A 14,816-nucleotide genomic window follows, 5' to 3' on the forward strand; every position below is an offset into this window, starting at 1 on the left:
AAGGTCGTAATGTGTAACAGGCAGACTTCTATCCAGACCATCACACAGGAATTCCGAACTTCATCAGAATCAACTGCAAGTACTATGACGTGCAGGAGGTGAGACAACTTGGATTTCATAGGTGAGCGGCTGCTCATAAGCCACACATCACTCCAGTAATTGCCAAACGACGCCTTGGTCGGTGTAAGGAGCCTAAACATTTGACGATTGAACAATTGAATAATATTGTGTGGCTTGACGAATCACGGTACGCAATGTGGCGATCCGAAGGCAGGGTGTGGGTATGCCGAATGCCCGGTGAACGTTATCTGTCAGCGTGTGTAGTGCCAACAGTAAAATTCGGAGGTGGTGGTGACATGGTGTGGTCGTGTTTTTCATGGAGGTGGTTTGCACCCGTTTTTGTTTTGCGTGACACTACAACAGCACAGGCCTAGTCTGATGTTTTAAGCACCTTATTGCTTTCTACTGTTGAAGAGCAATTCAGGAATAGCGACTGCATCTTTCAACACGATCTAGCATGTACATAACGCACGGCCCATGGCGGAATGGTTGCACGACAATAACATCTCTGTGGTGGACTAACCTGCACAAAGGCCTGATCTGAATCCTGTAGGACACCTTTGGGATGTTTTCGAACGCCGACTTCGGACCAGGCCTCACCGATCGACATCGATACCTCTCCTCAGTGCAGCACTCAGTGAAGAATGGGCTGCTACTCCCCAAGAAACTTTCCAGCACCTGATTCAACGTATTCCTGCGAGAGTGGAAGGTGTCATCAACGCTAAGAGTGGGCCAACACGATATTGAATTCCAGCATTACCGATGGAGGGCGCCGAGAACTTGTATGTCATTTTCAGCTAGGTGTCCGGATACTTTTGATCAGATAGTGTTTCACAGTGAGATATGACATCAGTAATATGTGCATTACTCACATATTAACCAAAAAGAATCTATTATAAACCGGCTTACTCTTAAACCCCAGTGATTTATTAGGCATAGTCCTATTGCAGGAGGAGCCTTGCGTTCTTTAGACTTTAGGACCGACTGTCTTGACCAGTTATGGAAAACCTACAGCCGAACATGAATTCCGAACCATTCCGTAACTCAGCACTTTGCACCTTCCTGACCAGTTATGGAAAACCTACAGCTGAACATGAATTCCGAACCACTGCTTAACTCAGCACTTTGCACCTTAATAAACATTCCAAAAGGTGAATGACGTGAAAGAATCCTGGGGAGACCGGGGCTGAAGCCTATCACTTTCGAATGAACTATTTTTCTTGTCATTAGGTTCGGCTCCTCGAATGTCGCGCTTTCGATAGAAATATAGAATTTTGTCAGATTTCCGTGCAACGTACTGTTTGCCGATGAAGGTGGCTACACGAGATACAGGGGCCATAGCCGTCGAGTGTAGAGCTCGGCTACACGAGCTTGCGGCCGAAATGGTAAGAGCGCGGCAGCTGGCCAGCGAATGAACTCTGCGGCCAGCAGCATAGACCAGGCTACAGAGAGCTGAACGAAGCGCCTTCGGCAAGTCGCAGTGACTCAGCAGAACGTAAGTGGCACGGAAACAGCTACAGTCCTACGGTCCACAGGAAATAACTGGACACGAACGGAGAGACGTAGGGTAAGCGCCGGCCGGAGTGGCCGTGCTGTTCTAAGCGCGGCAGTCTGGTGCCGAGCGACCGCTACGGTCGCAGGTTCGAATCCTGCCTTGGGCATGGATGTGTGTGATGTCATTAGGTTAGTTAGGTTTAATTAGTTCTGAGTTCTAGGTGACTGATGACCTCAGAAGTTAAGTCGCATAGTGCTCATAGCCATTTTGAAGGGTAAGCGTGGCATCAGCTGAAAGAAGTCTCCGATACTGCAACCTCGTTGCTTCCTCTTGGCATCTACCCTTTTCTAATAACATGTATCTTTGACATATACAGAATGTAGATACAGTAATTTTAGTAATGTTACTAATGAAAAGGCCTTGTATTTGGAATATGAGGAGAAATGAAGTCACGATGCGGCGTAGTACGAAATTTAATTTGTGTGCTTTCAGATTTCATTGAGCAGTCAGATGCGCAAGGAATGTCTATCTTTAAGCTATTAATTATTAATGTGTTACAACATGCAGTCGGGATGACAATATAACAGTCCGGTTTATTTCTTTGAAACTCGTTACCCAATTTCAACTAGAACGTAAATGTCGCATAGCATATTGATGTGAGGTCGGTTTGTATCGACAGGCTGCATGGGTGTATGGTAGAATGCTTGTTACAATGCTGGAGTTTTCAGTTCGATTCCCAGCTGAAGCAAAACTTTATAAAATTGAAAGCTTGTTACAGCAATTCAGTAAAGTTTAAAACACTATACATAAACAAGAATAAAAACGTAATTGCTAGTCTAGGTCTCGTTCCGTTAATAATTTTCTTTCGTTCTTCTTCGTTTATTTCGAATATCTACGTCATTTAAATAAAATATTAATCAAATATTTCCTAATTAATAGATGACTAATTAATATTTTTGTGAAAGACGGTCACCCTCTAATTTATAATTACATGTCACACAAAAAAAAACCGTAGCATATATAAATTCTTAATTACTAATCTTTTTGAAAAAGTTGTTTGAATTAGAAAACATTACAAATTAACTAATTTTTATTCGTTGTGCATTTTACGTTTCAGTAGTGCGAGGACCGAGAACTGAACCCGAGGTACACACGTTAGAAATCTTAAAAAATGCTGCTCACAGATTTCCAGGGTGTTCTCTACCTGTCGTATGGCAGCGAAACTTTATAGATATTGTGATACGTTAATGCGGGAAAGATTTAGGCTGGTCAACTGGTGCAAATCTGGCGCTCTGAATGCGAGATATATGTGTAGAAATGTTTTCACATGTAATGGCTTACGATCGGAACGTGGGCAGGAAAGGTCAAATATACGAGAAAGTCATAACGTTTATTTCATTATTAACCGCCGGTACACAGCTTCTTCAATATGAGCACAGCCGGTTATACAGTTTGTTCAGTCTGAGCATCGGAGACGTCGACAAGACGCTGTGCAGGGCCAGTTTTGCACCTAGTGGCCAGAACTGGAGATACATTTTTTCAGCGTAAATCGGTTCCGCATTAGAGTATTAGCACATGTACCTAGTTTCGCTGCCGTACCGTAATTAGTTCCACACTAGATACCCAGGTGTAGCTGCTCTTTAATTTTAGCAACATGGTATATTTTAATAGTCATCGCTTCTTTGGTTTTAATTAAATTAGTAGGGTATAGTAGTCTACATTCAGTTCTTGCCTAGATAACACAGTTCTACGCCTAACAGAAAGTGGTGAAATTATGTCTGTATTTAGAAATGATTGGATGTGCTGTAATTGATGGATATACGGTACATCGTCTGTGGCGATTCCCGTATCAGTCGGCCACGTACCGTATGTTCCTCGGGTGTAGATGTTCTGTCTACTACCCGACCTAGTTCATACCTCACGGCTTCTAGATGTAATTACCCCTGTAGTTAACTATAACACTCCCTACATTTTCTTATAATATAAGTTAGCACCAACCAGTCCCTGGCTAAACATGAAGTTCAGAAATCATAAACATTACCAAGCATCAACTACATTATTCAACCGAGATCATCACTAGAACAACACGTGGAATGCAATAAAATTACAGCAATAGGAGTACCCTTACACGTTTCGTCATTTAAACAACCGATCGAACAGAGTTAAAAACCGGGTAGCCCAGAAAATAGAACAAATACGTGTGATGTGCGCTCCTTGCGAAGAGCGAGGTCACATAACATGTTTAAAAGTATCAAGTTGGACGGTCGAGGTTTGGTTAGTCCTGTCAGACCATAGGCATACGTTACTGACGATCTGCGAAATGAATCAGAGGACAGGGTCTGCTGAGTGGTCCTTAGCCTCGTCTTAACGCTCTCAGTGGTTCGGCTGCCGTTTTCTAATTCTAGTATGAATGAAAGTGACCAAACATTGAGTTGAAGCTTTCACGCTTCATCGCAAATTTCCTAAATCTATGGGGAAAATGGCAACAAAACGACTATTTACGTTGTTTTGTAGAATTTATGCGTCTGGCCATATGCCATCTGAATTTCGGAAAACCTTCATCCACACAATTACGAAGATTGCAAAGCTGAGAAACTCGAGAATTCTTGTGTAATCAGCTTAGCAGTTCATGCATCTAAGATGTTGGCCAGAATAATATACAGAAGAATGGGAAAGAAAATTGAGGATGTGTTTGATGACGATCAGTTTGTCTTTAGGAAAGGAAAACACACCAGACAGTCAATTCTGACATAGTATTGGATACTGGAAACAAAACTGAATAAAAATAGAAACGCGTTCAATAGGGTTTGTCGACATGGAAAAGGCGTTCAACAATGTCAAATGATACATGATATTCAGAATTCTAAGGAAAAAGAGGTAAACTATTAGGAGAGACGGGTAATATGCAATATGTACCAGTGCCAAGAGGAAATAATAAGAGTAGCCGAACAAGAACCAAATCCTCGGATTAACAAGGGTGTAAGACAGGAATGTATTCCTTCGTCCCTACTGTTGAATCTATACATGGTAGACGAAATGATAGAAATAAGAAAAAGGTTCAAGGTTGGAAATAAAAGTCAAGGCGGGAGGCCATCAATTATAAGATTCGCTGATGACATTACTATCCTCGATAGAAGTGATGAAGAAGTACAGGACCTCCTGAATGGAATGGTCTAATGAATACAGAATATGGACTGAGAGGAAATCGAAGAAAGATGAAAGTAATCAGAAGTAGCAGAAGTGAGAAACTTAACACTAGAATTGGTGATCACGAAGTATATGAAGTTAAGTAATTTTGCTACGTAGGTATCAAAACAACTCACGACGTTCAGAGCAAGGAGGACATCAAAAGCAGAATAGCAACAGCAAAAATGGCTTTCTAGGCGAAAGAAGTCAACTAGTATCAAACACAAGCCTTAATTTGAAGAAGAAATTTCTGAAAATGTTCATTACGAGCACAGCATTGTATAGTAGTGCAACATGTACTGTGGGAAAACAAGAAAAGAAGAGAATCGATGCATTTGAAATGTGGTGCTACGGAGGAATGTTGAATATTAGGTGGACGGATAAGGTAAGGAATGGGGGACCTCCAGAGAACCGGCGAGGAGTATACGAAAAACACTAACAAAAATAAGGGACAGGAGGTAGGACATCTATTAGGACATCAGGGAATAAATTCCGTGCTACATCAGAGTGGTAGGAGGTAAAAACTGTAGAGGAAAACAGAGATTGGAATATACCCAGGATATAACTGAGGACTTAGTATGTAATTGGTACTGAAGGAGTTGGCATGGGAGAGGATTTCGTGGCGGGCCGCGTCAGACCAGACCAGTCACAAGATTGATGACCCAACAAAAGAACTAAATATTTGACGTTGTGGGTGGGGTACTGGTACGCCCCAGAATAGAGTTATATTATTATACTGGAAACTGTTGTTAATAATTTTTACTCGTACGACTAATATTGAAGGAAGTACTTTAGTAATCAACAAAGGATTGTAACACACTAACTATTCTAATATGGTTGATAATTATTAATGAGACGGAGCTCGTGTGCGTGAACTAGCCTACGAATTGATCCGCGATGTAATAACTTCGGATAATATGGGTCTGTTGTTCAGAAACTGTTACCTTCAAAGTTAGCAATAGGAGTGACTCCGGCAGAGACAATGCGGGTGTAAGACAATACCTACTGGAATGCTACTAAATATATTTGTCTACCGTAAGTTACAAAATAGAATAAAAAGGAGATAAATCATGGAACTGCCGTAAGTCGCAAACAGCTTCCCTTTGTTTCATGTTTTCCTGGTCCGACACGACCATTGTTTTTTAACAAAATTAACAACATACTGTCACATTTTAAATGCTTCTGGCTGTGTACAGCGCCGGCTTCAAATATAAAATTCCTGATGTCGGCACTGTACGCAGTGAGAAATATTTAACTTCTGCCCGTTGGCTTCTAAATTTCTGAAGTTGCTTGCATATTACGAGCGAAACATGTAATAAAGGCAAGTTACTTGCCACATGTGACTGTTTCACAGTTTTATTTATTACGCTCGCTGTTCCCCTGGAGATGATGCTTGGGCTCGCTTAATTTAAAAAATATTTAACACTCTGCCGTGGGTAGAGGTATAGTAAGAATAAAAGAAAACACGTAACATCGCTAAATAAATGTGATACGTCCATCGACTGTGGCATATAAATATACAGGGAGAAATGATTAAACACGTTTATTTATCGAATTTTCGTAGTAGTATGGATTGAAACAAAACAATAAATAAAACAATTCTTTAAACAGAACTATAATAATTTTCTAGTTGCTGATTTCCAGTTGGATTGTCACTGAGGCTAAGTTCTTTACACACACACTTTATGAAAGTCGAAGTCTCTTAGAACGCTCAGTGTTAAAGTATGAATTGAATGAAGGAAGTTTAAGTCACTTAGAATCACAAGTTTTCGAAGCCCAGTGTACAGCCATTTGAAAGTTAAACAGAAGTAAATTCACAAGCCCACGAATCTGCCATGACGACAAAGTCCACATCTTCTTCGATGATGAGGCTGTTATTAGTCTAAGTCCGCAGCTGGCAGCTCCTGTGGTCGCGAAGTCAGACGTGAACGGCAGTGCCTTCGAGAGGCTGCTCTCCATTGAGATTCATAATTAATGGAATCCTTGGAGAATCGTGCCTGCCTCAGGAACCCCATTCAGGTCGACCTGCTGTGATGTGGTCTAGCGCTGCCCTAAAAACCACAGCCGGGACTGCTTTCGATCGCATGTTTTGTGGAAGAGAATGCGTCCGTGTGGTCTACGGCTTCTAGCGGCAATTAAGCAGCCTCTTGGTGGACGGTCGGAGCTTGGCTGCCTCTTTTCAGAGATTTGTTCCCCGTGTTTCAGGCAACTTCGAAGAAGTGATGTGATGTTGGTTGCCGATACTGCAGGCGTTAAGCCTTGTTTCAGCAAAATGCTAGCCGAATTTCGCTGCAATGTTACAACACATGAACGAATGAAAGTACTTCCTCACCCAAGCGTGTCAATACACAAAAACCAGTGTCATATATATGCATTGCTGTCAACTGAAATTGCAATATCATAGAGGCGGCATGCAACAAACATTATACTGGGATGAAAATTAAGTCTTATATGCTTAGACATGCAAATGACAAGCATATCATCACCACCGCACAAAATGGGTAGGAACAACGTCATCTACATTCCGTATATGAAGAAATGCTTCGCAGCAGGCTTCTCCTTCGAATACTCTATTTCAATATCTGTGTTTGGTTGGAAGATAGTGTTGTGTCACATCTAATGAGCATGCGTAAGGATTCGTCGGTTGCAGGATCGTGGCCTATCGAGATTGTTTCTGTTCATTCCGCGATATTGTAGCTCACATTGGTTCAAACCCTACAACCGTCTTATGAATCTGGAAACGAGGAGTTGAGTCAGACTGTATTCAACGCCATGTACAACCTCACAAGCAACCCCTTAAGTGCGAGGGAACATGAATCTTTAGTAACTCTCATTTGAAGTTGTTATGTAAACAGTTATGACAGGAAAAATGTAAGCTGCTAATGATCGAACATGTGCATCAGGAGGGTGACAAAAAATGAGTGTCCGGGAGGAGCAGAGGTCAGCCTTCTGTGGGATGCATGTATTATATTTTACAGAATGGACATAATAGACGTTCAAGAAATGTTCAAAGCAAATCATTAACTATCACCATAAAAACCGAATTCAAAATAGCGTGTCAAAGTGTTCACAAAGGTTCGCAGCATCAAGATCGAAAGCGAACTCCTTGGAAGTTACAAAACATGCAAGACCTTCAGCTAGGTATCCGCTCTTAAAGAATGAATATAGATTCATACTGGTATAACGGGTAGCTGAGAACTGATGGAGAGTGACTGCATGCAACGGAATGCGAAACAGTCTGGCAACGAGCTTATAGTGAAACTGGTTATCTTTCTGCAGATAGTATAATAACATGTTTTATATGCTCAGAAAAGACAAACATCCAGTGGCTGAAATTGACCAGTAGCTCCAAGTGGTATGAACTGCAAATTCACACATATTTCAGAAGAGTGTGATTTTTGCACGCAGACCAGTAATCGAGCTAAATAAAGTTATGTTGACAAGCTATTGGCTAAAAGCAGTTCTCATACCATTTTTCTCTTACATCCAGTTTCCCACTCTTGCTTGCTATGATGTAAGTACCCCCTACTGCAATTGCAAGATCACGCACGCGAGATAGAATCGCAGGGGCAGACATATTCAACTTCTCGCAGCGCAATAAATAACTTTCCAGCCACTTTACCATCTAGATAAGCAGTCGGCATAATAGTATACGAATGCGTTGAGGCATTGCTGTGTGTTGATCTTGTTACAGGCATAATAGTATACGAATGCGTTGAGGCATTGCTGTGTGTTGATCTTGTTACATTTCTTCTTTTTCGGATTTCCCGGATTTCTTTCATATGCATTTCCTCTTCAAATCCAGATTTGTAGTAATTGAAAACAAATTCCATACTGAGTAAGAGGATAAGTTTGTTTACCTCATCTACAGATTTTCGAGCCAATTCCGCAGTTTTCTCTGCATTGTCAAGTCGACTCTTTGTTTAAAATTTCGTTACCTTACGTCTTCCAATTCCGTAACACTGTTTGAAGTTATGCAACCATCCACTGCTTCCCTTGAAATAACTGTAATCTATGTCGCGCGCTACTTGATGTACATAACGCAGTAGGTGACCGTCACACACATCATGGAAACTGTATCGAGCATCCTTTATAAGAAGTGCCCCTTGCCCTCTTTAAATATTCGTAGTTTTCCTTTTGCAATACACGGTCATATTGCTGCGGACATGTTCGAAATGTATTCATAATTTTTTTCTTGTTTTACTTTTCTGCGGATGGTCTTCCATGTACGTAATTATGTTTAGTACCCTTGGACTACGATTGTCGTTTACTACATGTCACTGAAGACAGGATTTGTGGCTCCCTGCCCGACAAGTATGATGAACTATATGGCTCGACAGGTTTTTCAATGTCACTTTCACTTGTCAAGCACGTATCATCTTCCTTATAATCCGCATGTACATTGTCCGCATAGTCGAGATATACGACACATTCCACTGACTCACATTGCAGAAACGCTAATATTTCATCTGCCATTTCTTTCTCACTCTGCGAAATTCCTTAGATTCCTTTCTGACAAAATGTCAACTTCGGCAACATTTGTTGTAGGTACAATGCAATGTTTGCATCGTTTATCGTTGCCATTGCTCTGCTGTCTACCAACACCACTAACATAGTAACACTGTTGTGAGTTACTAGTCGACTAAGCAGTTTAAATACGCTCCATAGCCTCATGGTGTGCTGAAGATTGGATACCTCCAGGCCGCCCCCTGTTGCCATTAGCAGTCAATACTGTGGTTGCGTGGTAGGCAATATTTAGGCGTTGAATGAATTAAATATCGTTACTCCATTACGATTTCGAACAGCAGCCATAGCGGCGATGACAAATGGTAGTACCAAACGAAATGTGAAGAATCGGTTTAGAGGTGCATTATCCACCGCAAATCCCCCTCCTCTCCCTCCACACTTATAGAACTAGATCTGATCCTAAATAGGGAATTGCTGATAATAGATTTGTAATTGCTGTTGTATTTCACAATGACATTTGACCTCAAGGACAAAACACATCCTATAAATGCATTTACTATAATTCACAATGGGTTTCTTGCAAGTGAACCCATGGGGCTGGTGCTGAGAGGGTAGAAATACTGTTCGTTCGGCCGTGCAGGCCACACCTTGTATCTTGGGTCGAAAATAGACCCGTTTGTAAAGAAAGAAAACGTGTGCAAATGGACAGCGTGACATCTGGATACCTCGCACTGTCAACACGGCGATAATAGTTCTGCCTTCCTTTGATGTGGCAGGAGTGAGAAATGCACTGACACTGATGTGTCCAATAACAACACTGATCAAAATAATTTGTGAGTAGAAAGAATGAAGAAGAACTGGATTCATTACAGTAATGCGGTGCTAGCACCTAGCACGACACTATGGGGTACCATGTGGTGCAAATCCGCAGCCGACAACTTTGAGAAGAGGCATTACATGAGTGACGTGTTAAAGCCAGCAGCTATGCTTCGTCTTGGAGCTCAAAGAGATAATGTGACAGTGCATCTTGCTTGGTGCCCTGACCTGTTCCGATATAGAGGTTGTTCGGTTGTTGCCCTGTCCAGCGCTTTCTCAGGTCTCACAGTAACTGAAAAATCGATTAATTGGTTGCCAACGGGTTGTTATACCACAGATCGCAAAGCACTACTCTTGATGAATGCGTGGAACGACTTTCCCGCATCTGTTAGTCAACTTCGACTTGACGATCAGACGAGTTGAAGCTGTTGCTGCTGCCAGATGTGACAGCTCTATGTACGAACTTTCAAATTGTCAACAAATTTTACCATGTAATCTGCCTACCATAATGTATTTGTCATTAAATGTCACCTTTAGTGTCGCAGTTTTAATAATTACTGTAAAAATTACAATATAATGTGTTAATAATCTCACTGACTTCAACATCAAGCACTCGACATGTATTGCTAGATAAAAGCCTCTTGAAGACTATTCTATTCATTATGATCTTCTACTCATTCATTTTAATCGTTAATGTTTTCAACATTATCTTTCCGTTTTGAATTATGTCTTAATCTCGAACTACTTCCCTGCTCTTATTTCACCTACTAGTATTTTTCTGGTCTTAAGTCCTGCCGATTATCAATTAAAGTTCATTAGATTCGTTGTTGTATCCTACAAGCTAGTGTGTTCCCTGTTCAGTTCCTTTGATTACCTATCTATCTTTATAGTTCCATATATGCATTCACTCCATTTATCGCTTAGAAACCTACACTTTTGAAAGTTTTCATGTTAAAACTTCATGTACCGTATACTGTAAAAACTGGTAACCAACGTGGACAGCAGTCTTTCCGTTTCCGTATCTGAGTTCCAGTCATGGAATGCATGTTCTTTTTTCATTATTATTATTACCAAAAGCAGTTCAAGTTGCATTTATTCTATTTTTTGTAGCCTTTCTCTCCAACTGCCCGTCACTGTTAGTTTGTAGTAATATGTTTTCGGTATTTTGGTTATACTTTAGTTTTGCAGTAGTTTCTCAGTCCTCATTTTAAATTTGCTGTATTTAGATCTGTTATTCATTGCTGAAATTTACCTGAAATACGTAAAAAACAATAAATGTCTAGAACGAAGAGGGTTAAGAGAACTTACTCTACAAACCACGCGGGACTAGCCGAGCGGTCTAAGGCGCTGCAGTCATGGACTGTGCGGCTGGTCCCGGCGGAGGTTCGAGTCCTCCCTAGGGTATTGGTGTGTGTGTTTTTCTTAGGATAATTTAGGTTAAGTAGTGTGTAAGCTTAGGGGCTGTTGACCTTAGCAGTTAAGACCCATAAGATTTCACACACACTTGAACATTTTTTTGAACATACTCTACAACTTCGCATTTTTTAAAAGTAATTTGCATGTTCTTTGTGTATAACTTTGATTTCAGCGTTACCCGTTTCTACTGAAATGCGGTGATTTCCAAATACCTTTTCTTTCTTGGTGCTTCTGATGGACATATGCATATTATGTGGCACTACATTCAGAACGTTATTATTTCCAATATAAGATAAACTTAAATCTAACTACTATTTTTAATCATAAAACTTTATTAAGATATAAGGCAGGTAAAGGATAACGGGAACAACGGCTGGCGGCCACGCAAACAAGTTTTACCATAGGAGAGGTAACTTCAGGATTTACACGAAATTTGGTTAAGACTCAAGATGCGCATTAGTAATTACTCTAAGGATCCACAAGCTTACGTCCAAACACACCTCTGGAGGCAGGCAGTCTATCAGGCATATTAACACAGCGAGCCTTGCAGCGAAATGACCGATCAAGAGCAATCGTCAGCTTGTGAAGTTCGTGAACTACGGCAGATTGTTAGGCTCCACAAAAGGCCATACCGAACCTATACCATAAAGGTAGCTATAGGCAGTGTTGCATAGACCTACGTAGGTGCGATTTTGAAGGAATCAGCAGCAGTAAATCATAAGCGAAATATACAAACCGTGTCCAACTGAACTGCAAATCGCGACAGTAAACCAAAACATCGCTGGGGGTTACAGGCAAGCAATCAACGGCAGCAGCAGATCAAATAAATAGAAAGAATTATCTGCGCCTAGCAGGAAGGAACGTCAAACAAACCAATCACAGTATAACTTTTACACAGGTGGGTTTTTCAGTAAAAATATAAAAAATGAAAAATCAAACAGGTTTACTATAAATAGTTGGACAGCTGTCTTACCACAGTAGATATCATTCCCACATATGTACGAGGAATTTAAAGTACCAAAAATAATATCACGAAGTTGACAAGACCAGTTTAACCGCACGGTGGGCCCCTTTCCTGGTTTGATCCTGTATTCAGTAAAAACCTATTACAGAACGGCTACTTTATCCTGTAACACAACAATAAACGAAATCAAAAACTATTTTAATATAAATCAGAACACGAAAAAATAAAACAATGCTGTCTAGAACTGAATAGATAATACTCAGACAAAAAGCATACTGAGAACTTTTATCAGTTACGCTAGCTTACGCGCACAGGTAGTCAAGTGGCGCTACCCAGTAACGTGGCAAGTACGAATAAAAATTCAAATTAAACCCACTTCCCCCAAAATAGACTGGTAGAAAAATTCAAACGAGTGCCTTCGCTCACAACTGAATATGCCGGATGCAGTGGGTCACACGTCATTTAAGAACAACATTACTGTCCGTTGATTTGATTTGATTTCGGCAGGGAAGCTAAAACATCTTGTGTCTAACACGCCACTGCCCGCACCGAAACCGAGTTTATTGTGTCGTATCGCTTCCTGTATATGTAATAAAGCCAACCAATGCCCTTAAACAGTGCAAGGCATCTCTTTACCAGTTCTTTGTTAGACACAATTCTGCAGGTCTAGTTGTCACAAAAATTCTGTGTCTCCTGCTCTCCAGTGCCGTGCATTCGAAGATTATGTGTGATGTAGTTTCTTCACTCTTATCACAGATCTTACATTTAGGGTCTTCTTCCGTTAGACACATTGTATGTCAGTGCTGGTTGGAATTCCAATGGCCGATCATCAGTCCAATCAAGAGTTAAATCTTTTTCCTGTGGAAACCCAGGTTTACAGAGCTCCTTTTGAAACACGGCCTTTGCATCATTACCTTACCATTCTTTTGTTTATAGAACTTGGTCCAGTATTCTACGTGCTGTTTTCTAAGGCAGTTCCGTAGTTCCACTTTGATCATTCCACTTTGGTGATTATCAGGACAGGTTTCGGTCCAGTAAATGGAGACTTTGCCCCCATCCTGGCCAATCAGTAGGCTTGTTCATTGCCACCGTTCCCTAAGTGGCCAGGGATCCACACTAGGTTTACCCTTTTACTTTCTCCTAGCTCAACCAGAGCCAACTGCCCGTTTCAGAAAAAGGCGCACCACACACGATTCAGACACATAACGGTTCCCGGAGCAGGCTCGCTTCCTGCAGTGGTGGACTAGCTGACAGTTAAAGTCCACTCTATGGGATAACACCAATAATACTACACAGGCTCGACGGCTACATTCCAGCTGTGTTCGGCCCAATGGAGCGCTCACATATTCTACATACAACCCACCCCCAAATCTCCACACTCCTGCCAGCAGTCATCCGCCCCTACCGTCTGCCGTGCTCGTCGCCGCATCCCCAGTCTCCGCTGTCCATGTGCCCTCTTGCTGACCGTCGTCCTCCATTTTCCCCGGAATAGAGCAGAGACAAACAGAGGGCAAAAACTGTCGATAACTGAATTCCAAGGATTTCGTGTTCACACGTCACAGTCAAACCGCACCCCCCTCCCCCCCGCCTTCCCACTGTAATATGGATTCTGCGGGGGCTGAAGCAGAAAGGTATCGGCGATCTTCAGCTGGCTGATGCCAGGTCCGCTTAATTTCTCGTTGGAAGCTTTGAGCCCATAATTTATTCAAACAGACTCAGTCTCCTCGGCGTAGCGAGGTCGGACACCTACCCCTGGTTTACTGCGCAGCCCCCCACCCCGCCCCCTCTGGTGTGCAAACCAGTCTCTATATGCTGTGCTAGCCTCGAGGTATTGCTAGTAGATTCACAATTCTTCTTAATGACAGGATCGTTATCTTCAGAGAGGAGATCACTAACCGGCAGCAGGCTGGAATGTGACGAATTGACAGGGAAAAAGCTTGGAGGGAGTGGTCCTATGAGTCCCATACATTGCCATGTTGAAAGCCAAATGACAGTACACCACCCTACTTTGTCTGCGACTTCCCGTGGTAGATGGTCAAGGCCGGCTTAAGATTGTGATTGTGGGTAGTAGGGGGTGGATGTTATTGTATTGTATTGTGTGTGAACCGGGCACCTAGAAACGACGGAGAGGCTCTGTCCCCGCCGCAGCCGCAGTGGTCCACAACCCCACGACGACTACCGCAATCCACTTCACTTCTCCGCCGCCCCACACCAAACCCAGGGTTATTGTGCGGTTCGGCCCCGGTGGACCACCCAGACGAGTGTAGCCCCTATGTTTGCGTGGTAGCACGTACGTGGAGAACTTGTTTGCGCAGCAATAGCCGACATAGTGTAAATGAGGCGGAATAAGGGGAATCAGCCCGCATTCGCCGAGGCAGATGGAAAACCGCGTAAAAACCATCCACCGACTGG

This window comes from Schistocerca cancellata, chromosome 3 (assembly GCF_023864275.1).
Source record: "Schistocerca cancellata isolate TAMUIC-IGC-003103 chromosome 3, iqSchCanc2.1, whole genome shotgun sequence".
Classification (NCBI taxonomy): Eukaryota; Metazoa; Arthropoda; class Insecta; order Orthoptera; family Acrididae; genus Schistocerca; species Schistocerca cancellata.